The sequence below is a fragment of the Mus musculus genome, chromosome 14 (genome assembly GCF_000001635.26).
Source record: "Mus musculus strain C57BL/6J chromosome 14, GRCm38.p6 C57BL/6J".
NCBI classification, from domain to species: Eukaryota; Metazoa; Chordata; class Mammalia; order Rodentia; family Muridae; genus Mus; species Mus musculus.
Genome location: NC_000080.6, coordinates 64,257,941 through 64,281,917, shown reverse-complemented (window position 1 = coordinate 64,281,917; position 23,977 = coordinate 64,257,941). Strand labels below are relative to the sequence as shown.

The 23,977-nt window shown below is 44.9% G+C and overlaps 1 protein-coding gene and 1 long non-coding RNA gene across 12 annotated transcripts in view; one reads left to right on the top strand and one right to left on the bottom strand.

Annotated features, from left to right (window-relative positions):
- The window catches only part of Msra (methionine sulfoxide reductase A), a 333,283-nt gene that overhangs the window by 173,986 nt on the left and 135,320 nt on the right, over window positions 1-23,977 (top strand). The gene's annotated exons all lie outside the window — the stretch shown is intronic.
- Gm41176 lies at window positions 1,592-21,377 on the bottom strand. Of its 2 annotated transcripts, XR_001781294.2 has the most exons (5): window positions 15,972-21,377; window positions 8,937-9,182; window positions 6,678-6,766; window positions 2,810-2,824; window positions 1,592-1,953 (listed from the first exon to the last, which is right to left on the bottom strand). It is a non-coding gene; the product is annotated as a predicted gene, 41176 (long non-coding RNA). The 2 variants fall into 2 exon arrangements; XR_003951177.1 differs by lacking the exon at window positions 15,972-21,377 and having other exon boundaries at window positions 6,678-11,442.

Below are 23,977 nucleotides of genomic sequence, written 5' to 3'. Positions count from 1 at the left end.
CTCTAGATGCACACCATGATATGTCCACAAAACCCACTGTCTTAGTCAGGAATTCTATTCCTGCATAAAACATCATGACCAAGAAGCAAGTTGGGGAGGAAAGGGTTTATTCAGCTTACACTTCTGCATTGTTGTTCCTCACCAAAGGAAGTCAGGACTGGAACACAAGCAGGTCAGGAAGCAGGAGCTGATGCAGAGGCCATGGAAAGATGTTACTTATTGGCTTGCTTCCCCTGGCTTGCTCTCTTTTACAGAACCCAAGACTACCAGCCCAGGGGTGGCACCATCCACAATGGGCCCTCCCCTCTTGATCACTAATTTAGAAAGTGCCTTACAGTTGAATCTCATGGAGGCATTTCCTCAAGGGAGGCTCCTTTCTCTGTCATAACTCCATCTGTGTCAAGTTGACACACAAAACCATTCAGTACACCCACACACAGGGACACATGCACACACATATACACAAGCATACACACATGCACAAATTAATAAAGAAATCTTGTAAATACCTGCTCTCCATACTGTTACCCTCACTCTGCAAAGGACAAAAGACAGTTCTGATACTGTAATCACCTGTTTATGTAACCACGGGTCCCTTTCTGTTCCTTCTGCCTCACTGACAATATGATTGTCCTGTGAATTTCTACTGCATGCTAAGCACTATAATAGGTACTAAGTCTTTGGTTTTATTCTCATGCAATCCCACATAGCATCCCAGTCTCTGCCCATTACAAAGGCATTGCTGAGGCTCAAAGAGTTCATGTGACTTACCTTCTACCTTAGTTGCTCTCCACTTATAGTTTATGCCATTGACCTTGGTATAAGTCTCCCAACTGTTGTTATAGTTTGGTTGGCCTCCATTCAGCCATTCACACATCCTTCCTCATTCAGATCTATTCATTGGTTGAACTTTAAAATACCGCACTGCTTTTCTAAATGACTCCTGTGTGGGAAGTAAAGAAGGATTTGCTTTGTCCCACAGATGTTTGAATTTGAAAGTAAAAAAGGTCCAATTTCTGTAGGATTCAGTCCATGCAAAGAGCTCGCATCAGGATGCAGCACTGGGTGAAAATGGGATTCAAGGGGTTGGGTGGTGAAGGAATCGTGCAGAGCTGTCCATTCCATCTGAACAGGACTGCCAACTTTGGGCACAACAAAAGGCATGGTTGTTATGGAAACTGATTCCTGACTACAAAGAGATGATGTTGGGTTCTACTCAGACACTAAAGGAAAGGTGATTGGGGTGGGGTGGGGTATCTGGATTGGTTTTGTTCTGATTGTAAAATTTGACTGGGTAAAAGGTACCCTTGCCTAGGAATGATAGAATCCTCAAATCCCTAAAAGTAGGGGGTCGGGAGAACACCACTTAGGGAGATGGTGACTGAGAAAGGGGTATGTGGACAGCACAGGGTCACTTATCTAGACTCCCCTCTGAAGCCCCCAGTGCTCCCTGATGGCAGGCAGTTGAAACACAAGACAGAATTCTGATAGGGTACCCAGGAGAGACAACAGCTGAGGAAGGAGGTGGCTGTACAGAGACACAAGGGCAATGTCTCTGCTCCTTTTCTGTCGCTGTGACAAAATACCATGACCAAAGCAACTTAGGGAGTATTTAATTGGGCTCATGGTTTCAGAAAATTAGAGTCCATTGTGGTAGAGCAAAGGTATGGCAGTATGAAGTGCAGAGAGCTCACATCTTGGTTGCAAGTAGGAAACAGAGGTACATTGGGAATAGCAGGAATCTTCTGAAAGCCTGTCCCCAGTGACACACCTCTTTCAATGAAGCCGTGTTTTCCAAACAATTTGAGTAACTGGGAATAGGTATTCAACTATATGAGCCTATGGGCAGACACACAGCTTCTAATACCATGCCATTCTCAAGTTTCCACCAGTTTCTTGTTCTGATCCATCTGCTGTAGAACCTTCTTGTCTTTTGACCTTCCGTGGAAATCACTTTCAAGAAGAAGATACAATAAGGCCATGTTAGTTAGGCAGACAGACAAATTCTCATTTCAAATAGAATTGGACGCCACTTGATGCTTCTCAGTCAAGGTTGAGATTAGTCTGCAGAGGTCATCTCTGCTGGTTGGGTTAACCTGGGTGGGACTGGCAGATGGTAATGGAGCTTAGGTCTTCAAAGCTGAGAGGCAGAAGGGAGGGCTCCACAGCTCCACCAAATGCTGTGACTATCATCTTGCATTTCCCAGAGACCCTTCATCTTTCACATCGAGCTCACATTTCATTGTGATGGAATTTCCTGATTTACCTTCTCACTTACAGACCTGATTTAAAAGTCCTAGTTCTACTGGGACATGTGCCCAAACTTTCTTTGCTCAGACTTGTTGAGTGCTGAATCTGTAGCACAGGCCAGCATGTCCCTCTCCCAGAAGAACCAGGAGAAGAAATGCTCTGGTGTTTGTGCAGATTTGTTTTGCAGTGGTCCAACCATGGAGCTCAGGCTGGCTTGGCACCTTCAGTCCTCCTGTCTCAGCTTCGAGAATTCTTAGATTACAGGCATACCCCTCCCCCAGCTTGGATATCCCAGGTATCTCAGGCCTGACTTTTGATCCCTCTTAGAGCCACACTCCCAAGTCTTACACCATGCACACGGCCTCTGCTCAGATGTGAGATAGCCTTGCTCATGGCCCACAGACTTTGCAGAGCCACCATTTCTACCCTTCTCCACCCCCCACCCCCCGCCAAGATTGGCTTGCACTCCAGCGATATAAAAATCCCGGTGGCCACCATTCTTTTCCTAAAATCATTTGCAAGGATTCTCTCTGCTAGAACTGAGATTGGAGTGACATACCTGTAAGGTATCGGGCTTCCAAGGAGGCATTTCATAAAAGGAGAGAGAGAGAGAGAGGGAGAGAGAGAGAGAGAGGGAGAGAGAGAGAGAGAGAGAGAGAGAGAGAGAGAGAGAGAGAGAGAGAGAGAGAGAGAGAGAGAAATATTAGTTACTATGATGGCTTACATGCAAAACCACGATACTGGATACTAATAACACACAATGTGAAGATAACCCAAGTCTCTGTCTTCTAGAACTTTCCTATAGTTAAGGAAACCTCATTCTTTTTATGCTTGCTTTAAGGGGTTGGGGTGGCTCTGGTTTTTTCTTTATGCACATGTGCCCCCATACAACACACACACACACACACACACACACACACACACACACACACACACCATGCATTCTGCATACGCTCTCTCATAGGATTGTTATGCAAACCTGCTGATTAGCTGGCGCTCTGTTGTCTCTCTCCATTGATTCTAATTGAGCTATTCAGAGTCCTCAATGCCCTGGTAGAGAATTATTCTTACACTTTGTAATAACAACCATGCAGATGAAAATATGAAAAGGCATTCTGCAATGGGTAAGCACTTCGGGTTAATTTCGGCACATTAGCCAAATGTACAAACCCGGCACTGCTGGTGAAGGCGCCTGGGCTATGCATTCACTGAGTGAGGTCTTCTCATATTTTGCTTACAGATGTTCATAACAATGCCGTGTTTATCATTCTATTCAAAAGCCTTTTGAAGTCGATTCAGCCAAGTGGCACCAGAGCCAAAAACAAGAAAGGGGGCAGGCCACTTTCCCCCCTCGGGACTCATATGGCCACCAGAACAGCCTGAGAAACAGCTACACTGTCCCACAGGGGTGCCCAGTGGGAGCTCGGTCTGAGAACAGCCAATAGTGGCAGTCTTTCTGTAACCTCTCAGTGCTGTTTGTCTCCAAGGCAACCCCCTACCCCCAAGCCTCAGTTTCCCCTCTTAAAAAGCATCAGTGAAGCTATGGCATGGTTGTAGTTAAATACTTTTAAAGTTTATTTTTATTTTATCAGTGTTTGTAAGGTGTATTCATGAGAGTGTACGTGGTGTGTGACCCTGGGTATGTATGTGAGGAGGACATCAGGTGTCCTGTCCTATCGTTTTCTGCCTCGTCTCCTTGAGTCGGGGGCTCTCCCTGAATCTAGAGCTCATTAAACATGCTAGACCAGCAAACCCCAGTCTCCACTTGTCTCTGCTCTAAGGTGCTGGCCTGATAGGTGTGCTCAGCTGTGCTCAGCATTGACATGCATGCTGGGAACCGGAGCTCAGGTCCTTATCCGTGTACCATTAGGGCTTTTACTCACTGAACCGTCTCTCCAGTTCCCTGATTTCTTATTGAAAATAAAATTATCTCAGGGCTGGGAGCTGGCTCAGTGGATAAAGGTGCTTGCCACCAAGCCCAACAGCCTGAGTCCTAGGAGTGCATGTGGAGGAGAAAGAAAGCCAACTCACACAAGTTGCCCTGTGGCCTCCAGAGGAGGTGCATGCCCGACAGGAGTTAAATAAGTGCATGCAAAAATATTTTAAAAGGAAAATATTTCACATCAGATGTGTCTTAGAAAATCTGGGACTTGGGCTGTCTATCACTGTACTCCTTGTCTATAGGGACACCGAATGGCATAGGTGTAGGTGTAGGTCAGTGTGTGGCTTGGCAGGCTCAGTCAGCCTCTGCCTATACATCTGGCCTGACACCCGCACCTCTCCTTCCTCTCACCTCCTCTGGGCTCTTATGGATCTTCTTCACTCCTTCTCCAAGTACCTGCTAGCATTTGCCCGGAGCTCCAGAGCTCCAGCTGGGCATTAAACCAGCCTTTCTCCATGCGTGTAAAGCACTCGGTGTGCCTTTTTAGTTCAAGGTAATTTCTGCAGTGTTTGGGTGGAGATGCGAGGCTGCAGTTCTGCCATGAGTTAATGGCTCCATTCTTCAAAGGCGGGAGGGGCTTGGGCACAGCTCCTCAAGTAATGGAAGACTCCCCCTCAATCCCTCTCAGACTGCATTCACTCTCTCAGTGCATAGTCAGCCTCATTGTAGCGTTGTCAATGCCAGTCAAGGAAAATTACCAAGTTATTGACACGTCTCCCCACACGCAAGAATCCTGGTGTTTGCTCCTTGCAACAAGCAATTTGATGGCTTTTTGTGCCCCTTATTTGAGACATAAAATTGGGCCCTGAACTTGTCACAGATAGAATGAAAACGCTTTTCTCTTTCAAACAAACAAGGAGAAAGAAAGCTCAGAGGCTAGGGAGCCTCGCCCCTCACTTGTAACTCTGACCCGGTGTACCAGCTCCTCAGTGAGTAGCCCCATTGCCCAGATGACTGGAGCATAGGTAGAGGAGAGAGATACAGTTTTGTTTGTTCTAAACCTAGTCACCCCTAACAATAAGCTTGGCTTCTTAACAAGTGCCATCCCTCTGGGCTGTCATTATCTTGGGCACGGGTCATGGTCACATCACAGCATTTCAGGCCTGGAAGAGGTTTGAACCAACAACTAGTCCTGTGGTTTTCCAAGTGGGTGACTACAGCATCAGGCTCCAAAAAGCTGCTGTGAGGTCTCCACCCACAGTGAAGTCTGTTCCCTAAATGGATTCGCATCTGCTACAGACAAATGGTTACAGTTTGACTCTAGCTCTATGTTGGAGTCCTGTTGGATATTCTGTTTAAAATGGCTCTTTAAAATGACCAGAGCCCACAGGACTCCTTGTTTTGTTAGTTGAGAGAACTGAGGCTGAGAGACAGTAAGTGATTTAACAGTGAGATTGATGGAGAGAGGTTGATGCTCACTTGGTTTTCCAGATCACAGCCTTGCTGAGGCCTGAGAGGGTTTTGTTTTGTTTTGTTTTGTTTTGTTTTGTTTTGTTTTGTTTTGTTTTGTTTTTATAACGTCCTGTTCAGGTGAGGCTCTAGGGTGGAGGGTCTGTCAAGTTTGACATGTTAAGAGCTTAAGGCATTGTTATTTTTGTTAGTCGGTCTTTGCCCATCTTTCTGTTAGGATGGATTCCCCTCTCCCTACAATGTGTGGTAGGCATTCTCCCTTGTCTGTGTGGGATACATACCAAGGCCCCCATAGATGCTGGAAGCTATAGGCAATATTGAAACCTGCACGCATGTTGTCATTCAAACCACAGCCCCCATCTTAAAGAGAATAAGAATTTATTCTGGAGCCACAGTGAGCGACCATGACCTAGAAACACAGGTTTATGTTACTCCAAATCCCATGGTTTTATGTGGAAGCAGTTTCATGGGGTGTTTTGTAGTTTCACAGAACAAAGACAGTCATAAATCAAGACAATTTTTAAATGCATTGGTTGGCACATCAGAGAGGCAGGTACAGGAAGATGGGAGAGCTATCTTACAGGCCCAAGATGTTATCTGATGACATTTTTAACTCTTGGATTGGTGGAAGCTTGTGCTCTGCTAAGTTAATAGGTTCTATGAGGTTTTTATTTATTATCGTGAAGTGTTAGTTCAGAAACAGAGCTGGCTGTTACACAAGGCTACAAGTAGCCCAGGATAAAGTAATTAGCCTTCAAACTTACAAAACTCCCAATCTCTGTCCAGTACTGACATTCCCATCAGTCTTGCAGATGCAGATGCTCTTTCCAGGCGTTTTTTTTTTGCACAGCCAGACATAGCTTCTTTTCAGAACTTTTCATTTACATGAGCCATGCTTTCCAAATACAGGTGGCGAAATTCAATTTATACATTAGAAACAGCAAGAGAGAAACACCTCAAAACAGGGCCCTCATGACAAAATAGTATAGAAAGTTAAGTGAATGAGGGCTCCCAGGTACTCTCCTTCCCTCCCTCCCTCCCTCCTCTCCTTCCCCCTCCCCCATCATCTACTCACCCTCCTTGCGATTCTCTTCTCCTCCACTCATCTTATTACAATCCCTCTGCCACCAACTGTACTACTTGCCTTCCTTCCTCTTCTTGAGCCTGAGAAACAAACCACTGGTGAATGCCGTGGGTCCAGCGTTTCTGGACTTCCCATGGACAATGTTCCTGACCAGGGGGAGGCTTTCATGCTAGCTGTTATAGCTAGAAATAGAGCGGAGGGCCTGACAGAGAAGAGATTGAGGGGTATGCCCTCCTTGTGCCACGTTTTCAACCCCACCTTTTCCCAGCTGGCGCCTGCCTGCTCAGCCTGAGCCCTTGATCTGGAACTGTCTGTCTCCCTCACATGAGCCCCTGACCTGGAACTGTCTGTCTGTCTCCCTCACATGAGCCCCTGACCTGGAACTCTCTCCCTCCCAGCTGCTTCAGCTTTGGAGCCCAGACAAAGCCACTGCGCTAAGTGAAACCCGCCTTCCCTCTATGCTGCAGAGTCCAAGCATGTTCTTGTCATTCCCATGTCCTTCTTCCATGGACTCTGACAAAGTCATGTCAGAGATATGGCTCCACCACACCTAAGGTCCCCAAAGCTGAAACAAAATTGATCTACTCTCCTCACAGAGTTTACTAGATATATTTAGTTTGTTAGAATGCTTGAACCCAGCATGAATATCATAGAGGAGGAGAATTTTCTTATAATTTCAAAGAACTGAAGGCTGGCACACACTATTCAGGAGGTACCAGGCTGCTGCTGCCCTTGGGTGACAAGGGAGACCCATTGCAGAGATAGCAATTATGCATCCCTCCTCTGACCTTGAGATTTTGACCTTTTTGACTGGTTTGGTTAGTTGACCCACCTCTTTCTTTGAACAACTTAAATCCTTGCTAGGGCACAGGTCAGAGGTCAACAGGCCAGCAGACTTAGTCAAGCATGTCTTCTACTTGTATATCACTGAAAGTACCACCCAGATGAGCTGTTGGAAAACAGCTCACTGATGGAGCCTTTATAACCCATCCAGACTGGATGGGGGAGCTGTTCACTCATTGTCTCAGGATTATATCCTCAAAGATTTAAAAGGAAGATTAAAAGGAAGCTGCTAGGTTAAGCAGTTCTTAAAATGTAATTGCAAAAGCCACTGATGGATAGGCCTGCCCTGAAATTTTCACATGACATATAACGGAGCCATAATATGTAATATGAGAAGATAACCTTACTGTGGCAGGGGCCAGCTTCTCTGGCAATTTTATGTGATGAACTGGGTCTTAATTACTTCCAAATGACTAACAGATTTGTACAGTCCTAGAATAAGGTTTCCTTGTTGATGTCCTCTATAAGTTATATTAAAAATAAATATCTGGGTCGATGACTACCCCACCTACTGAGCAAAAATCACCGAAGAGACTCTGGCAAACACTTGGTGGTCACCCCTATGCCAGGGAAACACCTAGGCAGCTGAGTGGCCCCCAGAGGGGTCACTGCCATTTACTAGTTTCTACTTCTCAACAGCCTGGAATCAGTTATAATCAGCTGCAGATAAGCTTCACCTCATGTGCTTCAGCCGCTAACCTACTAATGAAAGCAGTCAATTTTATTTTACAAGTAAACTAGAGTTTTGAAAACTGCCTGACGAACGTAGCCAGGGCTCTGGAGCCACTTAGATGACCCTGATTCATAGAAATGGGAATGTTATTTTTCTTTGGTTAGTCGGCTCGTCTCTACTGTTTCTTAAACATTGTGTGTACCTGTGTGTACCCAAGCATGTTTCTGCATGTACGCGGAGGCCAGAGGAGACAGCCTTGGGTGTCATTAGGCACCATTTACCTCACTTGAGACAGTCTCTCTTGTCAATGTGGTTAACGGTCATCAAGCCCAGTGGATCTCTCTTTCCTGTGTCTCTGAATGCTGGGATCACGAGTATGTGCCACCATGGCCAGCCTGTTCACATGGGTTCTGTGGCTTGAACTCATGGCCTCAGGCGTTTGTGCGCAGCTCTTTACCAATTGAGTGCCCTCTCATTTTTCATCCCCCGGGTGAGTTTTTAAAGTTAGAGGAAATATCAGAATCTTTCCTATAGATGATCATTTTACTTGTTAGCCAACTACGAAACTCTGTCCAAGATGCACCAGCTGGAAGATGGGTCTTTCTTCCACCATCCTTGTTATCCTGTTTTCAGTTGCTTTCTGAGGGTTCTGTCAGTTAGCGCAGGGCCAGATACCACCATACTCTGGGCTGAAATGCTGGGGGCCAGAAGGCCTTCTGCACAGCAGTACTCACCAGAACCCCATATTCAGTGCTTTCAAACAGGAGGCAGGCAGAGAGCAAACATCGCAGCACACTGAGAGGGTTGCCCATGAGCAGCCCTGTTTGCGTGATTTCCAGGTCTGTCACACAAGTGGTCTGATCTTCACTGGCCCCATATGTGAGCCTATTTCCTTTGAAGCTGTGCTCACTGATCATCCTGGAGGTAGAGAGCTGCCAACCACTGTGATACAGTGATGTCCTCTGTGGACCTGCCTTGCCCTGGGAGGATTGACAGAAGTGCCTGAAGCTGAGGATCTTTTGTGTACAAGGAAAGACAACCACCACCACCACCACCCCAACCTGTCTCACTCTGGCTCAATTTGATAGTTTGAAATGTTTCAGGGACAGGTACTTGTTCCCACTGAGACAGGTTTTTAAATGGACAAAGCCACATACTGGAAGCTTAAGTTGGTGGAGTGGAGTGCAGGAAGATCCAGAAGAATTGGGGGTTTATCTTCCAATTTTTTTTTAATTAATAAACTTTTGTTTTTCAAACAGTTGAAGGTTCATAGCAAAATTGAACAGGAAGTATAGAGGCTTCCTGTGTGCTCTCTGCCTTCACACACCTACAAGCACCCCATTTTCCACATCCTGCTCCAGAAGGCTGCACGCGTTGCCATGGATACGTCTGCCCAGACAGGCTACTTTAAGCTTCGTCTCCAAGCCACACATTTTGTAGGTTAGATAAATGTGTAACAGCTTATCCCACCATGGCGGCATGGCACTGGATGGTTTCAGAGCCCTGAAAACCTGGGCTTTGTCTGCTTAGCTCCCTCCCCTCCTCCTTGACAACCACCAAACCACACTTGCTCCTATCTCCATGGGCTCGCCTTTTCCAGATTATTCTAAAGATGGAAGCACCAGCACGCAGCACACAGCCTTTTCAGACTGGCTTCTTTTACTTAAGGATAGGCACTGGGAGCTCCTTGGTGCTGCCAGGATTTTCATCCTTGGTTAATGATGGAGGAGCACCCAGCTCACTGTGGGTGACACCATCCCTGGGCAGTTGGGCCTGGACCATATAAGAAGGTGATCTGAACAAGCTATGGGGAACAAGCCAGTGGACACTGCTTCTCCCTGGTCTCTGTTTTTAGTTCCCTGCCTCCAGGTTCCTTCCCAACTTCCTTCAGTGATAGATGGTTACCTGAAAGTAAGATAAAATAAATGCTTTCTTCTCCCAAGTTGTTTTTGGTCAGTGTTTTTGGTCATAGCAACAGAGGAATAAACTATGACATCCTCCATGAATTTTCAGTTAACACCCCCTTTTCAGTGGTGAATACTATTTCATTTTCTGTGGCTTATTTATCCATCATATGATATCACTGGCCATATGAACATGCTATCTTCATTTCTGTTGCCTACAATGTAGCAACATACTTTTATTACCTAATTTGATTTTTAAAGCTTCTGATGGATAAGCCCCCAAGGTCCTGATATGAGCCAAAAATATTATCCCATGGGAACTCTGTTTCTTCCATAGGGCAGGCCTATGGAACTCCTTCCTTCATCCCAGATATCTAGAGTTAATCTCTCTGTTGTATAGTCTCATCCTATATTTATAGAAACTTTATAAACAGTTTCCAAAGCCTGGATACAATGTGGGAGAAAGGCAGCTGTGCCTCCTCCCTCTGACTGGTTTCTCAAGACTGATGAGAGATAGAGTCCCATTGGGAAGGTGACTCACTTGGTCTAGAAATAATCTCTCAAACCTAAGACATCATCTTGTTCCTCCAGCTGCACATGCAGTACAGCAGAGCCATGAGATGTTACCAGCTCATTCAGGTGGCTTTTGCACATGAACTTGAAAAGAGAATGATGACTTCATTTGGTGTTTCCCACGAGCCAGGCCTCACTGCAAGTCACCCCACCCCAGCAGCTTCTTCAGTTCTTACAACAGCTCGGTAGGTGAAGGACGAACACTAGCTAGTGTGGTCACCAGGAACATGAATGCAGGACAGTGTCCATCTAGACTACGTGATCAACAAGTGATAGGCTAGAATTGGTACCCTCCCATCTACTGCAGGGTCTTTACTTAGCATCTTTCTGTATTTCTCTTAAAGAGACTGAGAAAGTACAAGTGGGTACTGTGAAAAGAACTCCATGGTTGGTTAAAAGTGTTTCTCCCTCTCCCACAAAAACCAAAACAGCCAAACACATTGACTGCTTGACTGGGCGGGTTGGGAAGCAGGAGTAGTTACCAGTAAAGGGTCCTCCCATTGGCTGTCATTTCCCTGGGGTTGTGCCATGTCCTTTCATCTCTCCCATAACACCTAGCACAGGGCCTCACATGCCCTAGGCCCCTCTCTACTGTGTATTGGGCATCTGTTAATACCCACATGCATTCAACAGGGCAGTGCCCAAGGGTCCAGTTGGGAAGACAGGGTGGTAACTTGTACACATACTTTTAAAGCCCAGGCCTTCAGTGATACTTCCTAAGTATGGAACCAACCAAACAAAGAAAGACAAACAGAAAATAGCTTGAGAAGAGTCTAGGGATCTGAGTCATGAGCAAGAAGGGGCAAGGACTTCCTGGTGACTTAAGAGAAATATAGAAGAGGCCAGGCTTGCCTGCGATGGCTCCTAGTGCTTGGCCTGAATGACCTGTGGTGGGATATCTCCTACCTCGAGAGGACAGCAGTGGTACTCATCTGTCTGCTGCCAGGGATCCCATGAGCCTAGTGCAACCTTTGTGGGACATAGGGTTTCATACTGGGAAAGATGAAGGGATTCAAGATTGCAGCACTCAATGCTCTGTCAGCTTTTGCTCTGCCTGCCTCAATCCCTGCTGTGAGCCCTCCCTGGTCACTGCTCCTTTTTTTTTTTTTTTTTTTTTTTTTTTTGGCCTTGGTTGGGCACGTGCCTTTTGATAAAGAGAAGCTCCAGGTCTGGGGGCCCTGCCTGCTTTGAGTCTGTACCACATGCCAAAGGGGCGCATACAGATGAGGTATGAGGTTCATCTCCCAGTGTGGACTGAAAATAAATGACAGTGACAAATGGTTGTGCCATAGTGTAAGCTCCTTCCAAAGACATGGCAGGGCTGAGAGTTGTGTGCAGGCAGGCTTGGGATACAGAAGGTTCACTCTGTGATTTGGACCAGTTACCACAGAGTAAAAGCTCCTTCGGATGAAGAATCGCACTTGTCAAGTCAAAGTATGTCCCCACTGTGCCTGAGCTATGAATGGTGGCTCTGAAAGGGCATGTCTCTAAATTACTGCCCACTCAGCATCCTTAATGTCCATTTAGGACAGGTACAGATGCTTTTAAAGATTAGCCGTGTATTCATCAGGTATTGTGGTGACATGGAGGGGCCAGTTTCTGCCTTCAAGAAGGTGTCCATACTTTAACTAACAAGTTTTCAGAGCACACATGGGTTTGCAGGGAAATGAAGCACAAAGTGGTTGAATAGATTTCCCATGATACCCAACCCCTCCCGACACTTGCACACTTATTCCCTGCTAACACTTGGCACTGTTGTGGAAACTTGTTTTCACTGATGGAATAACACCAGTATGTTACTATTAGTTACTGTCCCTGGTTTACATCAGGGACACTCTTGTGTATATGTGTGTGTGGTGGGTGTCTGCAATCTATGAGCTTTGACCAGCATATAAGAGAATTATTTACCATTGAAATGCCATAACACATAGTGCCCCTGTTGTAGAATGTCCTGTATCTCTATTTATGTCCAGCCCCACGACTTTTGTGACCACTGAGTGACTCCTTGTTATGTTCTGGATTTTGGCTTGTTGTTAGACACATAGTAGTGTCTCCTTGTTTTGCTTTACAACTCTCGACTGCTGTGATCTGGAGTGTCTTTCTCTGTGCGTTTTTGATCTATAGATCTTCCTACCAGAAGAAGACCAGAGTGGCTCTAGAGATGTGGTTTTCAGTCCTTCAAAGGAGGCTTTTTATTTCCAAACTACTGAAGTATTATCTTGTATGTCTTGCTCACTTGTATTGGTCTGACACTGGCTTGTACACTTGGCTTTCTCCCCCCTTCATTTATTTGCTAATACTCTGCTGTTTTCTTAGTGGATCATAGACAGTTTCCCTGACTTCACACTCTCTCTATTCCCTAGCCTTTCCATTTGTTCTCATTATGTACAGACAGAAGTGAGCGACTTGTATCCCAGACTACCACAGTCAACCGTACATACGTCATACATGTATACCACTCAGAGAACCATGGAAATACATGGCCCAGTTCTTTTTTTATAACACATTCAGTGATAGAATAATAAGGTCATTAAGGGCAATCAGCATTTTATTCCATCCTTGATTATATTCCTGATTATAGTTTGTTGTCTTTCTTAATATGAAATATGAAGCATGTCTCTTCCACCTTTGATGAATACCAGCATGGTCCTGGGCTGCAGTGGGAAACCTTGTCCACAGCCTGATTGCGTATTGTTTACCCCACCCCCTCCCTGGTAGGGTAATCATGGCTCCTGACACTTCCTGGGAGGACACAGCACTTAATCACGTAATTATGTTTCTGGATGGCTGTCCTAAACGATGGGAAGCACACCCTGCCAGCAGCTCACGGACAGAGTTAATTTGGAGAGAGACAACTAGGCAGTGTAGACATGACTAGATTTTGCTTTTTTCTCGCTTGTCCTTCCATCAGGGCACTGGCCCGTGAGCAGAGTGTGACTCGGGCTGCAGGCTGCACTTTTCCAGGGATGAAGCTAGTTCAGTCATTCCTGAGAATTACGGAAGGGCTCAGTGTTCAACCTGACCTGTGCTCATGGCCACAGCTCTGCATAGCAACAGAGACCAATAGAAATGGACACTGGGCTCTGAGGATCAGGGTTGCATCCTGAAAGTCCCTAACACCTGCTAGGGGACCTAGACTGAGTCCTGTGGGGCCTCCTAGTATGCCTGCCTTATCTCGCAAACAAGGAAGAAGAGTATAATAGTGTGGCCTATTCAGTGCAGTGTTCCTACTAAGACCAAAGGGCCAGGCATTCCTCATCTATTCATTCAGAAGCATGGACTTGGACTTGTTCAGTGCTTCAAGTATTGATTGGTCTTCCCTCCTCCAGGAACCACCTCTACACCCCACATCCCTCGTCTACCCCATTCCTCTGGCAGGCTTTCTTTATGGCATTTACTACACTGCAGTGGCTCTTTCCTGCTGGAGTAGGAGTCTCTTCAAAGCCTTAGTGCCATGTAATAAACACTGGATGCATTAAACAAGCAAATGAATAGCTTCGAGGGTGAACCGGCAGCATCGTGTTAAAAGACTCCATGGCCTCATGGAGAAGACAGCATGCCTGTGAACTGCAATGAGCAATTCATTTATTCATTTTCAAACAAAATGAGGCACTTCATTCACATTTCATGAAGTCACTTTTATTGACTCTTAGGATATTTGAGTGCAATGTGTATTGCTGAAAACACGACTTCTAAAATGAGTAGAGGAGATATGGAGAGAATTTACTCCTGGGTCTGGCCATTATCCACTTGTAAGTCTTGGCTTCCTGTGATGCCCCACCCTCTCCTCCATAAAGTATGCTAGTCACTCAATCCACATGCTCACAGCACTGTTGGTTGCCTTCCTTACTCTAGTTCTTTCTGTGTTTGTCGAAGGTGCATGCATGTTCATGTGTGTAGGTGTGTGTAGGTCAGAAGACAACGTTGGGTATTAGCTTCAAGCACACTACCCATTGAGACAGGGTCTCTTATTGGCCTGGAGCTCATCAATTAGGTTAGACTAACTGGCCAGTGAGCCCCAGGGGCCTTCATGTCTCTGCTGTCCTAAAGCTGGGATTTCAAGCACAAGCTAGCATGGCTGGCATTTGTACATGGGTTTTAGGGGTTGTCAAATTTAGGTTCTCCAGCTTGCAAGGCAAGCATTTTACCAACTGAATCATTACTCTAGCCTGCCTGTCTGTCTATCTATCTATCTATCTATCTATCTATCTATCTATCTATATCTATCAAATCTATCACCTATCTATCTCCTCCCCCCCTTATCCTTTAGAGAAGGGCCTGATATGTAGTTAAATTCTCAGTAAACTATCATTACTAGGTTAAGCAGGTGCTCTACCAAGTTCTGCATGAAAAAGAAAAAGACAGTAATGCAGGTCTCAGAAGTGAGAACATCTCAGGTGCTTCTTTGCCACCACGGGATACTAATACAGTGTGGGGACCCAGTATTCCTTGTAAGAAAGACTACATGGCAGTTTCCTTTTCTCTTCTTTCTCCTTCCCCTTTTCCTCCCTTTCATTGTTTTAATTTTGACAGAACTCTGTAGTTCTGGCTGGCCTCAAACGGTCAATCCTCTTGCTTCCCCCTTCCAAGTGCTGATATTTCAGGTGTCTTAGTTAGGGTTTGTATTCCTGCACAAAACATCATGACCAAGAAACAAGTTGTAGAGGAAAGGGTTTATTCAGCTTACACTTCCACATTGCTGTTCCTCACCAAAGGAAGCCAGGACAGAAACTCACATAGGGCAGGAACCTGGAGGCAGGAACTGATGCAGAGACCATGGAGGGATGTTACTTACTGGCTTGGTTCCCCTGCCTTACTCAGCTTGCTTTCTTATAGAACCCAGGACTACCAGCCCAGGGATGGCACCACACACAATGGGCCCTCTTACCCTTGATCACTAATTGAGAAAATGGCTTACAGCTGGATTTCATGGAGGCATTTCCTCAAGGGAGGCTCCTTTCTCTGTGATAACTCCAGCTTGTGTCAAGTTGACACACAAAAGCAGCCTTTACAAGTGTGCAGTGCAATGCCCAGCTCATGCTGTGTTTTTAAACAAACTACACTGAGCCATCACATCCATCTCTATACACCTAGCGGAGCTCACCAACAGAAGAGAGTTGTTTCATGTTACCTTCCTAGAATCCAAGGATAATTCAGCTTCTAGCTGCTGAGACACAGTTTTACAGCGGTAACCTTCTCCCACCTCCTGGGACCCTTACTTTTAGTCTTCTGGAAGACATGCAGATTGGAACACAATGACTCTGAGCAGATAAGACATCCCCTGAAACCCACCTGCAGGCCGGCTCTCTGTTTTCAGCTGTCGTTTGTCTCCAGGTCTGAATACTTCTCCAGTGCCTGTATTGGCAGCTGAAAATGGAGTGCTAGCCAATGCCGGTACATTGTTACCGCAAAATGCAACTGGCCACCACACGTTGTGTTCAGATAATGGGCAAGAGGAGAATTTATCCAAACAATTGTGCTCAAAGAGACCACACTGCAGAGTGAGGCATTTAAATGGTTCCATTGTATGATTAGTCCTTTGTGGACTCTTCACTGGGAAGATAAAGGTTTAAAGGAATTCCATTTCTTAAAGAAACAGAACTTAGAATCAGAAATATGTTATGCTGTAAACCTGCCTCTTTAAAACCAAACCAAAACCGAAACCAACTGTATTACCAATGACTCCTGGATTGCTTTTTGTTGATTCTGTGAGGGTTTTGGTCACAGGACATACACAGTGTATGGAGACCAGGGATGGGTACTTAATGGAGTCAGTACGGTGGTGATGGGCATGGGTCCTAGAGACAGCAAGCATGGGAATCAGCTCACTCCCACTTTAGAGGAGAGTGTCTTCTCAGCTTCCTGGAGGCCTTGTTAAAAAGCATCAGAGCAGATTAAGTAGATTCATAGCACTGTGTCAGTGAAGGGAAGCGATGCTGGTTTTCTGGAACTGTACATTCCATAATATGATGTCGTTAGAAATATTTGTTTTGTTTTATATACCCATCTTTTAAAGTTTTAGTTATATTCCCACATTCTATTACAAGGAATAAAATAAAGTCCTAGACTTGATTGGTTATTTTGACCTTGAGATTTGAGCTGTGTTGTGTGTGTGTGTGAGGGGGGCGGATTAGGAGAGTTAGAAAGAGAAATAAATGGAAGGTGGGTGTGGTTATGTTTCATTGTATCCGTTATAAGATTCTCAAGAATAAACAAAAATTAATATAAAAATTAGCGTGCTGTGGTGGCTCATGCCTTTAATCCTAGCACTCAAGAGGTAGAGGCTGATGGTCTCTATGAATGTGAGACCAGCCTGGTTTACATAGTGAGTTTCAGGCCAGCCAGGACTATATAAAGAGGCCCTGTCTCAAAAAACAAATAAATAAAGTTCTCCCTGTTTCTTGCTTCTAGATAATGTACAGAGATGTGGAATCACCTGTAAAAGACAATGTGATATTGTGTGGGGGACTGTCAGGACGTCACATTTCTATTTATTAGAAACTGTCTCCTTTTGGAGGAATACAGGAAACAATCCATATTGGATGCATTGCCTTATGAATGTGATTAAATTTTAACCCAAGTTAATTATAGAGAGAATGGAAAAGGAAATTTACAGATTAGTGGTTGGCACCTTGGTGTTTATCACCTATGATACTGTCACAATGATGAAGGGGACAGTCACTACCAGCAAGTCAGGAGTTGTGAAGCCATATCAGAACAACTATGCTTCTAATATGGGCAGGATGCCAGGGAGGAGTCTATACAGGATTCTCTGATTTCATGAGCATCAACATGAGGGCTTGGCACAGCACACAACATTAGTTCATTCATGTGTGAAAAAGCAAGGGCCTGCCTCATTCCATAGTCTTTGGGATTTTCCTCAACAGGAGAGAGTTGGCCAGCAGGCCGAGGGACACAGTGTGGGAATCTTCAGCCGGGACTAGGTATCCAAGCTGAAAGGCAGGCTGGGTACCTGCCCACAGCCTGGCTGTGCCTCACACAAACACGGAATTGGCAAGAATCTCATCCGTCTCTGCAACAAAAGCCTGGGTCTATTTCAAATCCTCACTTTCCTGGCACACGATTTGCTTTGGCAGTAAATGACTTAAAGTCTGTCTGCAAGTTCCCTTTTTTCTCTACTCCACAGGGGAATAAAAGTTTTCATCCTTTTGAAGAATGCTCAAAACTTAGTAATAAAACTAACAACTTTTTGAAAGTAGGCAAATCCTCTGAATCAGGTCATCAGAGAAAACCCACAGATGCCATATAAGATTTTTTTTTGAGGTGTTCAACATCATTAGTTATCAGAAAAAAATGCAAATAAAAACCACATTTATCTGCTACTAGCATTCTTTTAAAATAGCTAAATTAAGGAAAATCACTGTCAGGAGAGGAGCTAGCTCTGTGGCTAAAGCATTTGCCCTACAAGTGTGAGAACCCAATTTGGATTCCCTAGCACCCAAGAAAAGCCTTACACAGTAGCTTGAGTCTATAATCAGAGCACCTCTAAGGTGAGATGGGAGGCCGAAACAGGAGAATCCCTGGGAGCTTGAGGGCAGCTAGCTTGGCATGCACAGCAGAGGACAATAAAGAGTACTAAAGACAGACAGAGAGGACTAACACCCAAGGTTGTCCCCTGCATTCTACGTTCATGTCGTGGCCCACACATATTCCTCAACATACTCACCCAACTAAAGATGAGAAAACAACTGTCAGCATTGAGAACCAAGGAGGATGCTGAGCTCCTGGGACTCCTGCTCTGCTGGTGGCAACACAGAACACCATGGCTATGTGGCAAAAAAGCACTTGGGAATATCACACAGAGTTTAATGTAAGCGAGTCATATGGCCTAGGAGGCCCACTCCTGTACCAAAGAGAAGGAAAAACTTAGGTTTACGTTAAAAACCCTATACAGGAATGTTGACAGTAACTATTTCTATAATAACCCCAAACTAGAAGTGGTTATAATAACCCCAACCTAAGTGGTTATCAAAAGGTGAATGTATAAGCAAATGATGTTACATCCATTCAGTGGAAAAACACTCAGCAAAATGGAGGACAAGGCACTGCTATGACAAAATGGGGAGTGGGGCTCAAAACAGTTATGCTTGGATACATTTTTCTGCAGGAAAAAAACAAACAAACAAACAAAAAGCACATGTTGCACTATTTAATTCCTAAAATGTAAAGTAGTCTATAGTTACAGTGATGGGAATACTCGAGCAAATCAGGGATGGGTCAGAAATTAGCACTGAAAGGTAGGGGTGGGGGTGTGAGGAAATCCCTGGGAGTGCCAGGCCTCTGTGTTCATTACTAAGGCTAAGTGAAGACTTCAAGGACAAGTGAATGGGTTATAACGTCACCGTTCCCTTTAAACATGCACGCACTATTGTATGGATGGTGTGTAGCTCCTGCATCCTATGGTTTTAATTCTCTGTCCACTGTTGGTGTAGTAATAATTGTTGAGTTGGAAACATCATTGTGTAGCAACCTCCAATGAAGTGGAGCCTTCAGGAGATGCTCACTCTGCAGAGAGCACTTGACAGACACTAGATCTCTAGATATTCGTCTCCGTTTCTTGCCCTGATGCTGAAAAAAAAAAATCCCTGACAGAAGCAACTCAAGAGGGAGCTGACCACTTAGTCTAGAAATAGAGGGAGTCTCTCTCTGTCTCTCTGTCTCTGTCTCTCTCTGTCTCTCTCTCTCTCTCTTCCTCCCTCCCTTCCTCCCTGTCTCTCTCTGTCTCTCTGTCTCCCTCCCTCCCTCTCTTTCCTCTCTCTCTCTCTCTCTCTCTCTCTCTCTCTCTCACACACACACACACACACACACACACACACATGTGGATGTTTGTACAAATGTCTGTAGTGTGTACTTATGTGACTACTATCCTGCTCTATCTCTGTCAGCCTTATTTCCTTAAGACAAGGTCTTTCCCTGAACCTGGATCAGAGGGCCCAGTGCTAACTGTGAGCTGGGGATTTGAACTCCTCATCATTCTTATAAGCAAGTGCTCTTGCCAGCTATGCCGTGTCCTTACCCTAAATGAAGCATCCTCAACTTAAGAGACAAAATAATGGAATATGAAGTGTGAGATACAGGATGGGAATTGACTGGGGTGGGGAACAACCCAAAAGTGCTTAGATGGCAGGAGTCATGGAATCGTGAATTGGACCAGAAGCTGCTGTTGTAAAGTACAGCTGCCAGCATTGTTAGATGAAGGAGTGGGGTTTATCCATGTACAAAGTAGCCTTAAATTTATATGAACAAGTTTAATACTTATCTTCAACTACATGTGACAATATTAAGAGACAGACACACCCAGGATAACTCTTGACTAAGATAACTCTTGATGGAGATACATTGATACATGCTTATCCATGCTTCAAGAACAACCTCACAGTCTACATCAAGGCCTCTAGGTGCTGATGCCCTACAAATGTATCTGTCTATTTTTTTTTATCATTGGCTGCAATTTGGATGCGATGCTGGGACTTGTCCCATCATCCAGCCACTGTGACTCGACAAGAAACAATGTAGGTGAAGGTCTGCTGGTGAGGATGGAAGGGGGTGATTCATCGGTAAGATGTTTAGGAGGAGCTCTAAGAGCTAGAAAAGTCCATGCTTCTAAGTAATTTTAAATGTGCTTTTGAGACCAGTGGGCTGCAGGATGTGAGCAATCCTGCAGGGACACTCTGAAAGAGATGCAGTAGGAACAGGGGTTATCACGTCTCCCTCTGTCTCTATGTCTCTGTCTCTCTCTGATGTGGAGGGGAGGTCAGGGGATAATGCTGGAAGTCCATTCTCACCTTCTACCTGTGTATGTTCTGGAGATCAAACTTACCTCATCAGGCTTTGCAGCAAGTGCTTCTACTCACTGAGCCATCTCTGTTCATAAAACATTTTAAATGGATTCCTTGATAATTTCATTCATACAAATAATGCATTTGTTTCATATTCACTGGCATTACTCTCCTCCCTTCCCCATGTCTGCTCTCTCTGAATTCCTTCGTTTGAGGAAGAAGTTACCTCCTACTTCCATGTGGTCTCTCTCCGTCTCCCTCCCCCTCATCTCTCTGTGCCTCTCCCTCTGTCTACCTGTATGTCTGCCTCTGCCTCTGCCTCTGCCTCTGCCTCTTTCTCTCTCTTTCTGTCTGTCTGTCTCTGTCTGTCTCTGTCTGTCTCTGTCTCTCTCTGTCTGTCTCTCTCTCTCTCTCTCTCTCTCTGTGTGTGTGTGTGTGTGTGTGTGTGTGTGATTCTCTATGGTCTACAGAGTTTGATTAGGCTTGCTTGTATGAACAGGGGGTGTGAGCTTCTTATTGTCTACATCACTGAAGAACAGTGACTTCTGCCAGCAACCATCAATTGTGATTCTCCTCAGCTGAGAGTGAGGTCTCATGAGTCCCTCCCCCTCTATTCATTAACTGGCTTGATCTTATGGTGTGAGTTCATGTAAGTTTTATAACAAAGCAACAATGTTAATGATGACTGTGCTCGGGTCTAGAAACCTAGCTCTCCTCGCCACCTTCCCCCATGTGCCACAGTTTCATCTTCTCTTATCTGCATCCATCATAGTTTTTGGTTAACCAGTAAACAGGGTTGGCATCTCGACCATAGACATGTTCCACCCTGGAGTAGACACATTTACACACTCGTGCCAGCTGGGCTTCCTTTGTATCCTCACGCTATACATTGGACAGTGTATACTCTGCAGCTCAGCATTTAAATTCTGACCTCTTCCTTTGCTAGCATGCACAGCATGGTCCTCTTGTATGGGACAACCTTCAACAGTGATCTGAGCACTCCTGTCAGCCAGGATCACTAGAGAACTGCTCATACCACACCTCGTGCTGTACTGAACAGATGGGGTGGTCAGGAGGCTAGGTGTAAGTACACACATTTAGATTTGTGACATTTTTGGTTTACCATCTGTGAGTTGGGGTGTAACATTCATGTAAACTGAGGAAACTTGAATTTAGGTAGAGTTTTTTAAAGTCCATTTTTATTATTTTTAGTTGTGTGTGTGCATGTGTGTACAGGTGAGTGCATGTGCCTGCAGAGTTACAAATTTAGATCCTCTAGACTGGAGTTCAGGAAGTTATAAGAGCCCAACATGGGTGCTAGGAATCAAACCTGAGCCCTCTGAAAGAGAGGTAAGTGCTTTTAACCACGGAACCATCTCTCTATTCCTCTAGAGTGATTTTTAATGTTTATAGAAAAGAAACTATTTAAATGATTTAAGCTGAGTTGGGGTTTGCAGTATGAGGCTCAACATAGTATACTGGCTGAATGGCTTCCTATCTGGATGATGGAAGGGTACCCTCATAGGTCCTCCTGAGCCTCCTGAGAGCAAACTGCTCTGTAGAATAAGGGCTGGAAAAAGCTTACCCTGTAGGAGTCTGAGGCAGGAAGCCCCCAGAACCAGAAGAAAACCTTCTTCCTCTCAGATTCCTCCATGCTTAAATACTGACATTCTCCAAGCCATAACATCAAGAGACCATTCATAAGGCCAGCTCCATTATCAGAGAGCATCAATACAAGGGTGGCTCTGAAGCCTGAGGGACTCTGAGTTACAGACTGGGTTTCCTCCCAAGTCCAAAAGGCATCTAATGTGCTGTTGTTATCAAAGGCTTGGCTCTGTGTGGTGGAAGAGGGGTGCATGGCAGCAGGTTTTTAGTACTAGAAGAGCCATGCAAGGGGCAGGGATTTGCTATCATTGTTTGAGGGAATAACACTAGAGAAAGAGGGTAGGGAGTTGCCTTCCGTGTGCCAGGAGGATTTTATTTATTTTTTTTTCCATTTTTTATTAGGTATTTCGCTCATTTACATTTGCAATGCTATACCAAAAGTCCCCCATAGCCACCCACCCCCTCTCCCCTACCCACCCACTCCCCTTTTATGGCCCTGGCGTTCCCCTGTACTGGGGCATATAAAGTTTGCGTGTCCAATGGGCCTCTCTTTCCAGTGATGGCCGACTAGGCCATCTTTTGATGCATATGCAGCTAGAGTCAAGAGCTCCGGGGTACTGGTTAGTTCATAATGTTGTTCCACCTATAGGGTTGCAGATCCCTTTAGCTTCTTTGGTACTTTCTCTAGCTCCTTCATTGGGGGCCATGTGATCCATCCAATAGCCGACTGTGAGCATCCACTTCTATGTTTGCTAGGCCCAGGCATACTCTGACAAGAGACAGCTATATCAGGGTCCTTTCAGCATAATCTTGCTAGTGTATGCAATGGTGTCAGCATTTGGAAGCTGATTATGGGATGGATCCCCGGATATGCTAGTGTCTACATGGTCCATCCTTTTATCTCAGCTCCAAACTTTGTCTCTGTAACTCCTTCCAAGGGTGTTTTGTTCCCACTTCTAAGGAGGGGCATAGTGTTCACACTTCAGTCTTCATTTTTCTTGAGTTTCATGTGTTTAGGAAATTGTATCTTATATCTTGGGTATCTTAGGTTTTGGGCTAATATCCACTTATCAGTGAGTACATATTGTGTGAGTTCCTTTGTGAATGTGTTAGCCAGGAGGATTTTAAATGTGTTTGTCTGAATATCTCTAACCTCCTTCCCAAGAATCATGGTGCAGAATCCAGGGTGACTCTTGTTGTCAAGCCTTGGGACTGGAGGGGTGATCAAGCTCCACAACCTCCAAGGTCAATTTTAATTTGGAGAAGCTGTGAACTTCTCTTAGTTACTTGTGGTAAGAAGCCTGTATATCTGACTACCTATGCCACCATTTGCTTATGTGTATTGTTCATCCATCCATCCATCCGTCCATCCATCCATCCATCTATGCATCCATTCATCTATCGATGCATTCATCTATCCATCCATCTGTCTGTCCAACCATCTGATGGCTGTCTATCCATTTCCAGCCAGTTACCCAGCCACCCTTTATCCATCTGCCTATCCATCTGTTCACCCATCCATCTGTCCATCTGCTAGCCATTCATCCATACATCCTTATATCCTCCTACCTATCCACCTATTTATCCATCTGTCCATCCATCCATCAATCCATGCTTTAAGATTCAGCAAAGTAATTTCATTCAGTTAAAATTAATGTTATTTGGATATATTTATTAATTGGCTTTCAAGAGCTATCATGTTAATTGAACTAACCAAAGGCATTATATACAAATCCATAATTTTCATTCTGCTTAAATATTAGAATTTGATTTTTCATTTTCTCACTTCTATAGATTGGCATCCTTTTTCTAAAAGTTTCTCATTACATGCTAAAAGGTCAAGCCATGAAAGTAAAGAAATTGACGATAACTGTGTCTAGCCAAGCATCTCAA